The 17,418-nt window shown below is 38.8% G+C and overlaps 1 protein-coding gene across 6 annotated transcripts in view; it reads left to right on the forward strand.

Annotated features, from left to right (window-relative positions):
- Positions 1-17,418, forward strand: part of mbnl2 (muscleblind-like splicing regulator 2) — a 150,361-nt gene that overhangs the window by 41,401 nt on the left and 91,542 nt on the right. The window contains exon 1 of one of the 6 annotated variants that reach the window (XM_069890600.1): positions 14,985-15,067. The exons of the other annotated variants lie outside the window; for them this stretch is intronic. The gene's annotated coding sequence lies outside the window, so the exon portion shown is untranslated. Of the gene's footprint in view, positions 1-14,984; positions 15,068-17,418 lie in introns of those variants that run through there. 6 annotated transcript variants of the gene reach the window in all.

Consider the following 17,418-nt stretch of genomic DNA (forward strand, 5'->3'; position numbering starts at 1 on the left):
CGAATCTCGGACATGGTGAATGAAATTGTGCAGTACAGGGTCTATTCGACTTTCGACTTGAAAGCTGCATATTACCAACTGACAATCTGTTCTGAAGACTGTCCCTACACTGCATTCAAGGCAGACAGACAACTTTATCAGTTACTGAGGGTCCCTTTCGGTATTACTTATGGGGTTGCGGTCTTCCAGAGGCAAATGGACAAAATGGTAGATAAGTACAAGTAAATACTGGCCGTTAGTTGAAAGCTAATGAAAGCGTATTTGAGTTCTATCGATCACGTTACACTCCTCCTGCATTGGATTTGGTTTTGTAGCAGGTAACATCATTGAGGCCCCGTCATAGCAGTTGGGTATACTTTGTTATTTCCATTCTCATCTGCAATTTCTACTGCACCTGGGAGCTGTTTCTGCTTGATTTCCGGACTTCAATACCTGTGATCTGGCTCTCAGCAGGTTTCAGATTTCATTGTTCATCCTGGGCTTCTAGTTAAGAAAAACCCTGAATGATTTGGTGGGGACATGCACAGCCACAGCTTTTTTGATGAAGTTTATAATGACGCTGGTGTAATCGGGGTCCTCAGCTGAGTTCTTGAGCACAGCCCAATGCACTGACTCATGGTAGTCCTGTAACTGTTCATCAGCCTCCGCTGACCACCTTCTGACTGTCCTGATCTCTCCAGGCTCTCTTTTCAAGCTTTTTCTGCATGAAAGCAGAAGGAGCACAGCCAGGTGATCTGACTTGCCAAAATGCAGTCTTGGGAATGAAAGCTGGGCCTCTCTGATCTTTGTGTGGCAGTGATCAATTGCACTGGGTCTTCTGGCTCAGCAGATCATGTACCGCTGGTTGCTATTGGCCAGGGTTTTCTTGAGACAGGCCTGGTTAAAGCCACTGACTATGATTTGTAGTGCCTCAAGATGGGCTGTTTCTTGTTTACTGACTACGTTATGCAGCTCTGCAAGTGTCTGTAATCTGTATGAGGAGGGATATAAACTCTAGAAAGAATCACTGATGAGAACTCACAGGGTAGATAGAAGGGTCTGCTTTTAATTGAGGTTACAGAGGAGAATGTGCAGATTACACATGGACAGTGCCCGAGGTCAGGATTGAACACAGGTCTCTGGGACTCTGAAGCAGCATGCACTTTTAGCTGTACTGAATGTGGAGTATAGAGAAAGAAAAGTTTTATGGAGCATATACTTTAGTATATTTTTTTAATGGTAGCTTTTCCTGTCTTAGGTTTTTCTATAAATGTATGACTATTTGTTGTTCAGAACCTTGTTGAAAAATGCTGCATGACACTTGTAGAGAATTAAATTAATCCAGAGTTGCTGAGTCTAGGGATGTGTGTTTGGATGGGCCACCAAAGTTTGATCAAAATACCTGCACTGGGTGAAAAGAGGACTTGACAGAACTAGTTTATGTAATGCAATTATCCTAATATAAATGAAAATTCAGCATTTTGGAGACAAAATTGTTGGATATTGTTGATAGATTGGAAATTGAAAAACATTTCTGAGAATACTTCCATTTTTGCTCGGATTTTTGCTTTGAATCAAAGTTGTGTATGTAGGATAAACTAGATTTGAACATTTCATTTCAATCCATTTTTTTTTAGGTTTACTTTTTTTGATTGGTTTGCTTTTAAATGATCTTTGTCTTTGAAATTTTCTCATGCATTTCTTAAACATTTAAATAATACTGAACCTTGATCCAAAAAATGAAAACAAATTGAACAACAATCATTTAGGATCAAAAGAGAAATGTAATTTTCACATGCAATGAATATTCTGCGGCATGGATAGTTTGAATCCTTACTGTAACCATGTTATTTCAACTGAATTGGCAAAGCTCTGGGGATTCACTTTCTGTTTTAAATCTTCAAGGAAGTATAATATTGATGTGGAGGAGTAGTCACTATCTGTTAGTAAAATTGTGATTTGAATTATATTGTTGTGCCCCTCTAGAATACATCCATTTTTTTTATTCAACTGATTCTTTGCTTTTAAAATGAACATGTATATAGCTACAAAGATCTTCAATGATCTTCACCCAACCTCTACTTATGCCCGTTATTCATTCCAGGACATTTAGAATTAGGCCTAAAAACAGAAAATGCAGAAAGTGCTCTGCAGCTCAGGCAGCATATGTGGCGAGGGAGAAACCAGGTTAATGACTCAGCTCAGTATATATTCAAACTGAAATTAAAAAAAAACTGCTCTAACTGCAGTATCTTTACAATGGAGTCACATAGGAAGCATTTATCACACTCAAGTTATCGAATTATAGAACACTTACAGCACAGAAACCGGCCACCTCGGCCCCACTAGTCTGTGATGAACCATATTTTTCCCGAGTCCCACTGACCTGCACCCTGCCCATTATTTGGCATAATATTTCTTAATCTGTGCCTTCAGACCACAGTGTACTATGGTTTGTAGTAAATGGCCTGCACTGAGTAAAGAGAAACTTGAGGTGGTTTGTTGAAAATACAAGGTTGAAAACCATAGTGCATTGATTCAGCAACTATCCAGTATACATACCAGAAGTAAAAGCCCAGGCCACCATTGTCTACATTTACTTAGTTTTTCTTGAAATTATGTGTGTTAATTAAAAGTAATAATACTGCTGGAGCTGCTGTAACAGCAGCACTGCTACTGGTGTGAATCCAGGAGAATAGGAAAACAGCACTGATCCAAAGAGTTCAACCGCCCGGACCTAATGCCGGTGGTTCTGTACTGTCTTTAAAGGAGCTGACACCAATTTTAAGAAAAATCCAACAACTATGGGGTCTTTGCCCAAGATGGTGGTGCCTGTGGTTGCAAAAGCCGTGAGGGGTTGCAGACTCCAGCAAGCAGTGGACTGGTGCAGACCAGAAACTGGGTTAATACACCCTCCCTCCCCCCAATGAGAAGAAGTGGAGGAAATGACCCTACAGGATGGCGACCATGGCAGCAGACCAGTAAGAGGTTCAGTGTCTTTGACAGCATAATATTGATGTGGAGGAGTAGTCACTATTTGTTAGTTGCAGGCAACTTGTAGTTGAAGGACCCACACAGACTGCAGGTTGCTGGAAACTGCCTCATGGGAATTGGGTATTGTAATAAAGATTCCAGTGGCTGCTGAGGGCAAGAAGGGCTCCTGAAGGGCCTTGGGCACTGAAGACTTCCTGATCTTGTGGGAGGTTTAGATCTGGAGATTGGGTTGCTAATGGATCGAGCCAGGATTTGTGCAGTTGGATTGGCAGCTGAAACACAGATGAAACCACAGACACTTAGTGACTCTGAAGGCACTCTCTTTTGATTGTCTTTCACTCTTACTGCAAGAGGTGCCAAGCGACACTAATGCTGACTCTTTGTCTGCCTTGTAACAGGCAAAAGTCAGGTTTGCTGTCACCTGATTGCACAAGTACAATGTGATGAAAAACAGTTCTCTGGTCCTCAGAGCAAACATGTAGATACACAACCAGACAACATACATATAGTCAAACAATACATATGCAGGACAAGAATTCATATGTACAACTAAATAAACATTGATTCGTGATATGGGATTCTCGAATGATTAGTGTGAGCAGTTCCTTTGATCATTCAGTATTTTCACTGCCCATGGGAGGGGGGCTGTTTTTCAGCCTGGTGGTGCTGGCTCTGATACTCCTGTATCTCTTTCCCGATGGGAGTAGCTGAAAGATGCTATGTGCAGGATGATATGGGTCCTCAACGATTTTGCATGACTTTCAGACAAGCATCGCAGTAGATCACCTCAATAGGGGGCGGGAGACTCCAGTGATTCTCTCTGCCACTCAAATTGTCTTGTGGATTGTCTTCCAATCCATTTCTCTGATGGTGGTCAGTAGCCTTGCCCGCTTCAGTCTTCTCAGGATGTGCAGGTGCTGTTTTGCCTGACAATGAAGGAATTGTGGCATGTCTCGAGGTTCTCGCTCTGAAATAAGGCACACAGCGAGGAGTGGAATTGACAATGATTTCATGAACTGGCTGCTCTCTTTTATATCCTCAGGCAGACCCTGGCTGCCATGTGACTGACTGTGTGAGCTGTGTCCCTTCAGACTCTGATTGGTGTCCTCATGGCCTGCCATCGACGATTGGCTGGATTGGCCCGTTTGCTGCAGCCTTGTTGATGGGTGTGGTTTGTGCTGCCCTGGGCATTGATTGACCCTTTTGTCACATTTGTGGCCCGAAATGTGAAGTTAATAAAACATTAAACACAAGTTTTATCAGGTAAACTTCTCAGGGTCTTTATTCTCCGGTTTCCTTTGTTCTCCTGCTTGTGTTCTTATCTCTCTCTCATACCACGTGACTTCTGGTATATATCATACATATTCATTATCATGACATCCCTCCTTTAATCAGAAATAAACTTTACCTTCAATTACCAATATCCCTCGGAAACATACAAACATCGTAACTAATGGTAATACTATAACTCAACTACATAAAATTTACTTCCTACAGCACTCATACATGCACTTTATGATATAAGATTAAAATACTGTCCCAAAGTTCTTATTAAAACTATGGCACAAAGTCTTCGTATCGTTTGGGCACTTTCCGGTTTTGTTTCGGCCTGCCTGCGATATTGTTGTCGCTTCTCTGTTGTTCACTCTCAGCGTCGGTAATACTGCTCGCCACGGCTTCGGGTGTTTCTGGCGCTCTAGTCACTTCATCAGGAGTGCTGGTAACTGCCTCTGGAACATCATCAGGTCTCAGTTTCAGCATCTCGTATTGGCCTTTCAACCTCTTCGCTCGATGTATCTCTGGACTGGTACCTTTTTACACCTGAAACATTTCTCTTATACAGTACTCCAGTCGGAGACTTGACTGTCACCATACTGCCACTTCTGGATACGACAGTATAGGGTTGATGGTAATAAGGTGTGTCTAGCTTACCACCAGTTTCATGCCTCACTAGAACATTATCTCCTGGCATGATGTCTGAGTACTTGACTCCACGTTTCGAATCTGTGTACAGCTTTGCTGCACCTTTCTTTTCAGCATCGTGGTCCCTCATCTCCTGGTCGTCTCGGATTTCCTTTATTTCTGGCATTTTTGTGTGGATTTTTCTCCCAAAAAATGCTTCTGAAGGACTTTTTCCAGTGGTTGCATGAGGCGTTGCTCGATAGACAGCCACATAAGATAGCAATGCTTCTCGCCAATTTTGTCCTTCAGCGTGTGCAATTCTCAATCGTTTTTCAGTGGACTGATTTTGTCTCTCTACTTCTCCATTGGCTTGCGGCCATTTCGGAGTTACTTTATGATGGTGGATACCTGTGGTCCTCATGTATTCTGCAAATGTCTCTGAAATGAATTGTGGACCATTGTCAGAGTATAATGTAACAGGTAATCCATATCTTGCGAATATCTCTGCTAACGCTTGTATTGTTTTTTCAGTGGTTGTGGACTTCAACACCACGTACTCATAGTATCTGCTGTAGTAATCTATCACTACCATAATTGATTCACCCGTCAGTAAAGGTCCAAGAAAATCAACAGCTACGTCGATCCATGGTCCTGTCGGAAGTTGCGTACTCCGGATCGGTTCTGGCGGATTACTCCTTCTTGTGATTTGACATACATGACAAGTTTTAACAAATTTCTCTGCGTCTTTATCACAACTTGGCCACCATACCTTGGTCCTGAGGTTTTGCTTGGTACCAACAATACCTAGGTGTCCTTCATGCGCTAAGGATACGATCTTCAGTCTCAATCTTTGCGGAATCACCAATCTGCAACCTCTTAATACACACTGTCTGATGCAACAAAGTTCGTCTCTAATGGGAATGTAAGCCTTGTGAGTACACTTGTCCCATTGTCCACTCTGTAAGCATTCTCTTACTTCCATGAGTTCTGGATCACGTTCGGATTCTCTCTCGACCTCCTTCGTAGTCACAGCTTTCGGTGTTGCCTGAATAGCTACGAAGCGTACAAAGCTCTCTGTTTCAGTTCCCAATTCTGACTTGGATTGTGGACATCCATCCTTCACTAATCTGGACAGCGGATCTGCAATGTTTGTTTTCCCTGCAATGTGGATTACTTTATTTTGTAGGGTTGTAGTCTGAGTACCCATCTCTCTATTCTGGCACATGGTTTGGATCTAGGTGCATAGATCACCTCTAATGGCTTATGATCTGTGATGAGTTCAAATTCAATGCCGTATAAATATGCATGGAACCTCTCACAGGCCCATACAAGTCCGAGTGCTTCTTTCTCTGTCTGAGAGTATCTTCTTTCCACATCTGATAACGATCTGCTGGCATAGGCAATGATTCTTGGTCCTCCATCATGCATCTGGACCAACACGGCTCCTAAACCAACTGGGCTGGCATCCGCTATGACTTTGGTTGATGCCGCCGGATCGTAATATCCAAGAGTTTTTGCATCTGTCAGGCTTTGCTTCAGCACTGTGAACGCTTTCTTCTGCTCAGATCCAAAATGAAATGGTACACCTTTCCTGGTTAGTTTCCTTAGTGGTTCTGCCACTGTAGCGAGATTAGGAATGAACTTTGCACAAAAATTGACCAATCCTAGGAAACTCCTCACCTCTGTTGCGTTCTGAGGTGCACGTGCCTCTGCAATAGCTTTCACCTTGGCCTCTGCAGGGTTTAGTCCTTTCCGTGCAAGTCTGTGTCCCATGAAGTCCATTTCTGACACACCAAACTGGCACTTGTTTCCATTCACGGTAAGGCCTGCCTCCTGTAGTCTTGATAGTACATGCTTCAACCGTTTGTCATGCTCTTCCTTCGTTGGTGCATGGACTATGATGTCATCAGAAATGTTGGCAACTCCAGGAATGCCTTGAATCACTCGATGGATTTCATACTGGTAGATCTCCGAAGCTGCATTAATTCTAAATGATAGTCTCTTGTAACAATACAATCAACAGTGAGTCACAAATGTTGTCACATCTCGGGAACCTGGATCCAGCTCTAATTGATAATAGCCCCATTTCAGATCAATTTTTGAGAATACCTTGCTGGTAGTTAGTTCTTGAAGTATTTCCTCCACCGTTGGTATAGGGTGTCGTTCTCTAATTAGAGCTTCATTGGCCATTCTCATGTCAACACATAGTCTTATGTCACCCTTTGGTTTGGGCACAATTACTACTGGGCTGACCCATTGTGTCGAATGTTCCACCGGTTCAATAATGTCTTGTTCGATCAATTCTTTAATTTTGGCTTCAACTTTCCCACGAAGTCCAAACGGAGTTCGGCGCATTGGTTGTGCCTTGGGTTTGACCGTTTCATCTACCGCTAGCTTCAATTGTCGACCTTTTAGCTTTCCTACTCCTTGGAAGACTGCGGGGAATTCTTGCTTCATATCCTCGTATGACTGAATTGAATTGACACAAGCTCCAATATGAAGTATTGCCAGGTCTTGCGCAGTGCTTCTACTCAGCAATGGTTCTCCCCTCTCTTCTATGACCATAAACTCTGCTTCGGTGTACTCATCTCCAGCTTCAACAGTTGCAGTAAAACATCCAATGGTCTGCAATGGCTTGGTTGCTGTGTATGGATATAGTTTCTTGGAACACTTCTTTGAGGTACAGATGATCTTTTTCCTTTTCAACTTCTCCCATAAATGTCGATCAATCACATTACTGTCACTGCCTGAGTCTACAATGATCTGAACTGTCACTCCACCAATGATCACTGGGACCTTCTCATGACGTACTTCATTCAACGTAAATTGGTAACAACTCTGTCCCTCCTGGGTATCATCATTGTCACCGTCTATCTGGCGAATGGTCTCTTTCTTTCCAGGATACTTTCCTTTCCCCCAGGCTTTGCCTTTGGAAGTTGTACTCTTCCTCTTCTGGTCTGCATTGGACTTGCTTTTGCACTTCTTTGCAAAGTGGTCCTTACCTCCACACTTTCTGCAAACTTTGCCTTTGGCCGGGCAATATGGGTCTTTTCCAAAGTGACCTCGGTTTCCACATCGATAACACTCCACGTCCTGTGTCGACGAATATCTTGGCTGATTATGGCGATGTGAGAGCCTCTTAATTTGCTGGCTTGAGTTGTCTTTCAGGGTCATGGTATGAAATTGCCCTTCAACAACCTCTAATGCAGCAGCAATGGTTAAAGCATCGGTGAGTTCCAACTCACTCCCTCTTTCCAGTAGACGTCTTCTGAGTTTATCTGATCTGCAGTGCTGTACGACTTGATCCAATAATTGGTTGTCCAAATCAGCTGGCATGTAATTGCATCCAACAGCTAGCTGGCGTAGTCTCGTCACGTACTGAGCAATTTTCTGGCCATCTTCTTGTCTCGTTCTCCGAAACAAATGGCGTTGAAATGTAGCTTTCGTTGTCACTACATAGTGTGCATTTAATGCATCTACCGCTTTCCGGTACTCATCCTTTCTTCCAGTATTCAAAAGTGTTTTAAATGTTGCCCGAACTGCGGGTCCAGCCGTGAAAAGAAGTAACGCCCTTCTCTGTGCTTTTTGTTCAACTGTACCGGTATCTAGAAATAGGCCACAATTGTCGGCATAGGATTCAAATTCTTTCAGCCATGCCTTCTACTTCATACTTACAGTGCTTGCGTCACCAGTCGGGTCAAAATGAGCAATTCTACTATGTGTTAGAAAATCACTGTCTGCACCAGCCATGAGGAAATATTCCAGCCCCAAAAGTACTGAGTCCAGAGAAAATTCTTATCACCTTGGTTGTCTGTAATCCTCTGTAATCTTGTTTAGTCTTTAATTTTCTTCAAGCTTCTTTCATCCTCGTCGCCAATGTCACATTTGTGGCCCGAAATGTGAAGTTAATAAAACATTAAACACAAGTTTATCAGGTAAACTTCTTAGTGTCTTTATTCTCCGGTTTCCTTTGTTCTCCTGCTTGTGTTTTTATCTCTCTCTCATACCCGGTGACTTCCGGTGTATCTCATACATATTCATTATCATGACACCTTTCACAGTCCATCGTCAGTGATTGGTTGGCAGAGCTTGTTTTGCAGGGGCCTCTGGGAACAGGCCACTGACTCCTCGTGCAGCCCGCTTAATTGCAGTGTTCGAACAGCGAACCTGCGGTGACGGTCACAGGTTGCTACAGAATCTTGAATCTTGTATAGAAAGCAGGAATGGGGGCGGGGGGGTGCGTGGCTTGATGGTATAGGTTGGAGTCGTGGAAATACACCTCTCCCAGCAGAATTAATCAAAAACTGTCTTTAAAAAAAAACTTTAATTTTAAAATATTCAAGATCGTTTTTAAGTTATTAAAGAATGGCTACAAGGAAAGCTAAATCACAAATATCAAAGAAAACAGCTGTGAAAGAAAGTACTGCAACAGAAGAAGCTGGGCCTTTCTCTATAATGGAACCTCACAATCAGATTTCTCTTCCTCCAAGGATTATGACAATGGCGAAGGTACATTGCACTCCAGCGCCAACTCGCTGGGGAAGATGGCACTGGAGTTCAGAAGAAGATCACAGAACTACAGACTTCTTTTGAACATCTTTACATGTGCTGAACTCCATAAATCTGCACATCAGATCAAATAACATCAGCTTTAGGGGAAAAGCTCAAAGCAACAAATGCTGCCAGTCAAATGAGACCACAACAGTTGATTCAATATATCGATATCGAATCTACTATATCATCTAGTGATTCTGAAGAGGAAAAAAAGAAAACCTATCAAGAAATAAAAAGAGAAGAAAGAGAAATAATTGGAAGAGATGGTCTAACCAGTTCAAGGTATTCTGTACGATAATTCAAATAAATACAACTCAAGCTATAAACAATTTAGCACAACTGATCAGAATGAATGAATGATTAAATGAATGCAACAAAGATTTGCTGCTTTTAATGCTAATTTTAATAGACCATTTCAAATTTTAAAAGGAAATAAAGGATAATAAATATGTGAAAAGATTTACTGATGCTGTGGTTAAAGTCATAATTAAAATTCAGAAGATTGAAGAGGTTCAGGAATGTCATTTTGAAGTGGAGGAATGTAAGGATGTAGTTAATAAAATAGAAGATTATTTTGCAGGTTGAGAGTTACCAAGGAAATAGACATATTGGAAAATAATAGTTGCAGAAATAATGTCAGGATTGTTAATTACCCAAAAATTTTGAAGACACCAACCCAACTCAGTTATTTTTTCAAAAATGCACTCCAGAGTTATTTGGAATTGAAAATTTTCCAAATGGGCTTGGATTAGATAGAGCTCATAGAACTGACAGGAAAAAAAAACCTTTTCCAGGTTTACTGTCACGCTGAGTGTTAATTTGATGTCTCTATCATCGGGATAAAGAAATGATATTGAGATGAGCAGTTCAAAATGTTCGCAAGAATCAAATCCCATTAATGATTGGAAATAATAAGATATTTTCAAGCTGATTTAAATTCAACAATAATTCAAAAAAGGAAATAATTCAATCCAGCGAAGACATTGCTTTGGAATAAAGGATATAAATTTTCTTTCAGATATCCAGCAATATTGAAAATATTTTCTGGAAATAATCAATTTTTTTTTTAACTGATGAAAGTGAAGCTTTGAAATTTGCCAACCTGCTTCCGAATTTGGAGAAAGATCAAAACATGACTCTTCAATCAATTTTTAAGCAACAAGATTTAATAGAATTGGATGTTGACCAAGTCAACAAAGATCTTAAAGAAGCCTTTTATCTTTTATAAATGAAGAATAAAAATAAATATTGTGTATTTTCTGTCTGGGGTGGGTGGACTTCTTGTCTTCTCCTTCCTTAACCATGTGTCACCTTAGTGGCGAAAGCCACTTCCCGAACAGTCGAGGGTGTCAGTATCTTTTTTTTTTAATATTTAGGGTTTTTATGTTATTTCTTTTTCTTTTTTTAAGGAGATGTCAATTCTGATGAATATGTTGTAGAGGGGACCCAATCAGACTGATAAAGGGAGACTTATTAAATATTTAAGATATGTGACTAATAATTTGTTAAATTTTGTGAGTATTAATAAAGATGGGCTACATAATCCAATTAAAAGGAAGAAAAGATTAGCATATATTAAAAACTTGAATGTTGAAGGGGGTATACCGGGAGAAAATTTTGTATTCTCATTATACTTAATATTTGTATTTTAATTTTTGTTCAATAAATAAAGTTATATAAAAAAAACTTGAAAGTTGATGATGTGTTTTTATAAGAAACTTGTTTAACTGAAAAAGAACATCAAAAATTAAAAAGAGAATGGGTTGGAGAAGTGGCAGCATCTTCATTTAATTCTAAAGCAAGAGGAGTTGTAATTTTGATTAATAAAAAGTTACCTTTCAAAATACAATCTGTAACTTCAGATGTAGCAGGAAGATTTGTTTTAGTGAATTAGTCAAATGTATTCTGAAATGTGGACTCAAGAATATATATATGCGCCAAATATAGATGATGAACAATTTATTCAAGATTCTTTTGTGCATTTGGCGGAAGCAAATGAAATTATTTTAATTGGTGCTGATTTTAATTATTGTTTCGATCCAATATTGGCTAAATCATTGAAATCAATTGTTAGAACTAAAACTGCTAAAAAAAGATTTTTAATTTGATGAAAGAGTTAAATTTAATAGATATTTGAAGATTAAATTTAAAAAAAATGTTTATTCTTTTAGAACATACATGATTTTTATTTGAGAATAGACATGTTTTTGTTATCAGCAAAATGAGAAGGAAGAGTAACCCAGGTGCTTTATAAAGCTAGAATAATTTCTGATCGTTCACCTCTTTTGATGTCTTGTATAATTCCAGAAAAAGAAACAACTGTTTATAGATGGAGATTTAATTTATTATTTTTAAAAAGGGTAGATTTTGTAATTGAATAAGAGAAATTCAAGAATTTTTACAAATGATAAATTAATATTATGAGAAGCTTTAAATGCTTATTTAAGAGATCAAATAATAAAGTTATTCAGCAAAAATTAAGAAGAATATGTAATGGAATTAGATAATTTGGAAAGAGAGATTGAGACTTTGGAAAAAGATTTACAAAAAATGGGGGAAAAATAAATTTAATTAAGAAGTTATAATTCAATTCAAATATATGAAGGAAAAATTAATTACAATCTAAACAGATATTATGAATTGGGGGAAAGATCTCAAAGTTTTAGCGTGGCATTTAAAGAAAGAACAAACTTCAAGAACTGATTTGGAGAAAGTGATGGAGTTGAAGGAAAAATTGTTACTTACAAGAACAAATTAAGCCAGGTTGATGAGCGTGGTGGTGAAGTGAGACTGGTCGGGAATCTTTATAAAAGAAATGAAGAGCCTTTGGACCACATTGATGTGGAACAGAGTTGCAGAGGGATTTGACAGCTTCGTAAAAATGCAAACTCAAATGCTGGATGTATCAGTGACTCAAGGTTTGAAATTGGCTCTCAATGATTTTCCATTTTTTTTCCCCCAAAGTATATTGGGAAGAAGGAAATTTCACAGCAACACCTCCATTGCCTCAATTTCAGATATTCAGTTTTGGAGTAATTGAGAGGAAGTAGGGTGAGCAGCTGGAGTCACTGTTCCTCTCCTTTTGAATGGCTAGAAATACTGAACAAATAATTTTTCAAACCAATCAGAAACTGGTTACATCAGCAATGACACTAAATATCAATGACTAGGTATTGAATTGAGCATATTAAAAGTTACTGAAGTAAAATGGACATGAAATGGATGATTTGAAACAAAAGAAAACCGGAATAAAAGTTTGAATAAAAAAACACCTTCAGTTACCCGAAAAGAAAGACAACAACTTTGAGCCTTGTGCGAGATGTATTAAGTTTTAAAAATATAGTACAGAAGACTTCTGTCTGGAAGCTAAAACACAGCATATTTAAGTCAAAAATAAGAAAGGATAGTGTTCCAAATAATTTTTAAAAAATTTAGAGATGCAGTACAGTCACAGGCCCTACTGGTCCTCATGCCCAAGGCACCCTAGTACGTTGATTAACGTACAAACCTTGTACTTTTTTTTGGAGAATGGGAGGAAATCAAAGCTCCCTGTGGAAACCAACGCAGGTCATTGGGAAAAACAAACAAATCATAACACACTGCACCAGGTTCGAACGAGGGTCGCTGCTGCTGTAATAACATTGCGCTATCCATTTTTAATGATCATTGAAGATTATCATTTGGAAGCAGCATGTAGTGACCATGGAACCATAGGAAAAAACAAGCAATGACAGAATAACTGACTGCCCAGCCAGATTGATTTCCAAAACTTGAAAAGTTCATTACCTCCCTTGACAAAATGCCCCCCACAATACAACTGATTGAAATAAGAGGAAAGCAAATTATGAAGTTTGACCACAAAAGCACATACTGAACTTATCTATTGAGTGTACTAGAACAAGCTTTTGTGATAAACAAAAGTACTGTATTTATGGAAAATTCAAAATAAAAACCGAGTGTCAGAAATTCTCAGGATGTCGAGTCACAAGTGTGAGTTGGGAAACTGATCTGTGTATTTCCAGCACAAGTATTGGCTTTCAACATCAACTGAAATGGTGGGGAAAAAAAATCTTAATCCTATCTTTCCCATTTTATCCAAATATTGAAGTTAGACTGTAAATATCAGACAGGATTCTTGAAAAATAGGGAATTTATGAGATTCCTTTGGAAAATTTCAATATCACAGCAAAGACCATGTGCAGGATTTTTTTTTCAAATTGGTTTTGTGGTTTCCTCATTATTGAAATAAACGGAGAAAGCATGATATGCATGTTCCTTTTGCAAGGCTCTCAATTATATTTTGGATTACAGAATTAACAGCAAACAAATATAATACTTTAAAAACAATCCAAATTGGGGATTAATTATCTTCAACCAGGCTCAGGATAATTAATTTTTAATTTTGATCTTTATTGTCTGCTATGGATTTTTTAGTCTTGAATGTATACTCTCTCCTTTGAATGTTAATTGAGAAGATGGGAAGCAAATTGCTCTTTGGATCAAGGGAAAGTAGTTCAAGTTGGTCTGTCATTTAGTTTGATCATGATTGATCTGCAGGTTAACTCCCACCATTCAGAAGCAGTGGAGCGACATCATCAATGATGGTTTGAAATTATGGGCATTGGAAAATTATTCTATGATGTCTGCAAGTTGTGGAGTATCATTCACTTTTTGATGTTCTGGAATGGAAATCAGATTTACCCAAATCCAATTACTTTTGTGGGCTAGGTTTGTATAGTACTGTATTAGCACCAATCATCCAAATGTTCCAATGACAACAGGAAGAAGCCACAGTAAGAAAAATCAAGTGCTGCTGTGTTTTGTAAAGGAATGAGCTTGAAACTTGTGTGAAACATTGCCTGTCCTGATTTTACTAATGAAATGTAGTATAGGTAATGAAAATAATGATTGTCTAATGGTCTCTGATGTAGTTTCCGTTTTTTTTTGTTGGACCGGCTGCAACTGTAATGGTACCATAGCTGTGGTGGAATATGGAGAAGAAAACCTAATCTGTTGGAGGAACTCGGCAGATTAAGGAACATCAGTAGGAGAAAATGGTTAATGTTTGGGGTCCGAATCCTTCGTCAAGCCTGTTAAACTGTTGATCTTAAACTTAAGCATAGTTTATGCTTTAAATTTTTAACTTAAGTTAAAGCTTAGTTGGTAATGTCACAAATGTGCTGCAGTTCCTTGGTTAGTATATTGTTTTCCTCCTTTTAATTGAACCATTTACTTACAGAGTTCTGAAAGTTTCAAAAATAATCCTGTTCTATTCTGTCTTTTACTAGGTGGTAAATTATTATATGCATCTGAAGGAGAAACGTTTTCATGCTGAATTAATGACTTGCAGTTCATAACTTTATCCCATTGTATGTACAAACTACAACAAGGGGGGGGGGGGGAATTAAAAGTTAAAACATATTTCAAATGTATGACAGTTGAACCCAGGAACTGCAACACTGAAGCATTGAACCCTTAGTTGTAAAACATTTGGTTTTGAACTTTGCCAGTTGTGACGGTGCTGTCTGGACTGCTTCCTGTTTAATTTAGCATTGAAGCACGTTATGCAGGTGAAACGACCATATTCTCTGCTGTAAATGTATGAAATGCCAAGCTACTTGGACATCAGCACGAAAAGGTAATTGTATTAATGTGGGAAAACACTTGGATCTTCCATCTAGTATTGTACTCTTTTCTTGTTTGAGCTTCCTTATTGAAACAAAGTCAAAAGTATCAAAATCTTCCTAGACATGATTTTTAAGAACTCTTTCTTGGTTCAGCAATACAAAACATACTTTTCTAATTCTAACTGTGAGTAATAAAATGTTGATCACAGTTTAAAAAAAATCTTTTAAAGAAACATGGAAATGAAACTTTTGATCTTGCTTGTGGTGATGTAACATTAGCTTAAAAAATACTATCCTTATACTGCAGGTTGTGAAAAGAATGATTTCAATACTCTTAGAGAAACACAAATCTGCATTTTCAGGATTATCTACATTTATGAGCATTGCAAAGTTGATTCCAGATAAAATAGCTGTTAATATTTAACCAGTGAGTGATACTGAAGCAGTGTAGTAAGGCTTCATGTAAATCATGGGACATTCATAATGCTTTCTTTCTGAACAATTCAAATTCAACTCTGTTGAACTTCTGATACACATGATGTATATTCAGAGTCAGCTGTTCAGTTGAGAAGCCAGAACATGGCCACTCTGGTCAGCGAGATTTGCTGTAAAGCTGTGGAACGGGAAGGAAAGGTGAATCATTTCACTGGTGAGCGAACCTCGGAATCACAGGAGGTTATCCCTAGGTGTGCGGAAAGCGAGAAGGGGCACTGGATACCCAATTTTAAACCATCAGCACCTAGTCAACTCTTCCAAACGGATTACTTAACACTTGCACATGCAAGGCTTTTTTAACTCCTTTCATCTTCCTATATTGTGGCTGGCACCAAGAGTGTTTATAGCCCAGAAGTGACTCTCTCACTTTGAGAGATGATCTTCATATAACATAATTACATCACAAGGGTATTTTTGTGTTTTTAAAAAAACAAAAATTGTCTGTATTTTGGTGAATGTAAACAGAGAAGGGGGCTAGGTGGGTGTGTTGATTCTGTTACTATGACACGAGGAGGTTCACACACTCATAGGTTTCACCACCAAAGATGGAACTGGTGCAAACATTCTACTTGTTGGAAGTCCTGGGAAAATCTCTGCAACACAGTGTTGTGTGCCAACAGTCAGATCCCTAAGCAGCTGTGAGCTAAGACATATCTGGGAAATTGGGGTGAAAAGTGCATGTGTGTATGGTGGGGAGGTGGGGGGGTGTAGTGGTGGTGGGGGGTTGTATTTTGAAAAAGCTTTTCAGAAACATAGAAATCTTTTAGATTTAGAGTTTTTGTTTTAAACTAAATTTCTGTGAGTTTCTGTGACTGATTAGTCTTTTCTGTTTCAACACTCACTGCATAGATTTCCTCTGTCTGCTGCTCCATTACATTTCCCCCTCCCTCTGGCATTTCAGACAAATGCGCGTGCTTATAGCACGTAGCGACAAAACTACGTGATTCATTTTGGTGACACCCCTTCTGATGGTGTTAACCAGTACGGTCCACAATAACTCATTTGTGGGGGGGTGGTGGGCTCATGGCCCGCGAATACCCATCCCCCTCCCCCCATGACGCTGAGACTGCACTGTGTGTTCAAGCACTTGAATTTTTATTTGTTATATTAAACATATGTAAGTCAAATTACATGGAAATTAAAATATTTATGGATAGACAAAAATGATTGGTTTTGGAGTTGAGTAGAAAGGTACTAATTTGAGCATTTCTTCAATGGGTCTTCCCAGTTCATAATTTTTTTTGCAAGATATTTTTTTTAAATGTTTTTAAATTTTCAACTTTAAATTTAAAATTTAATTGAAAAAAAAATGCATACAGCATGGTAACAAGGCCATTCTGCCCCAAGAGTCTGTCCCACTCAATTAACCTACACACCTGGAATGTTTTGAATGGTGTAAGGAAGCCAGATCCCCCGGGGAAAACCAACACAGACATGGGGAGAACATGCAAACTCCTTAAAGACAGTGCATGATTCGAATTCTGGTCCTGTCCTGATGGCTGGCACTGTAAAGGTGTTGCACTCTCCACTAGGCAAACTAAATGGTGAATTATTTTACTATATTCAGACTGTAACAGGGTACATATCTTGAAAGGTTGATTTGGAGAAAATAGGTTGTTGGAAATTCCCCACATGAGGTAGAATTCATATTTTCATAAATTTAATTTGGTAATCCTCTTAAAAGAAATTTTAAATGAATAGGAGTGCAAATGAACCAGTAGATTTGTGGACTATCTTCTGTATAAATTGTGTGCAAAGATTATCATCATATTTCTTCGTTGTTTTCCATCTCATTTTAGCCCCATGAACCAAAAGAAACATACTTTTAGTTTGGGTTTTTAACTGATTCTTGAATTTTAATGAAATG

The sequence above is a fragment of the Narcine bancroftii genome, chromosome 7, assembly GCF_036971445.1.
Source record: "Narcine bancroftii isolate sNarBan1 chromosome 7, sNarBan1.hap1, whole genome shotgun sequence".
Classification (NCBI taxonomy): Eukaryota; Metazoa; Chordata; class Chondrichthyes; order Torpediniformes; family Narcinidae; genus Narcine; species Narcine bancroftii.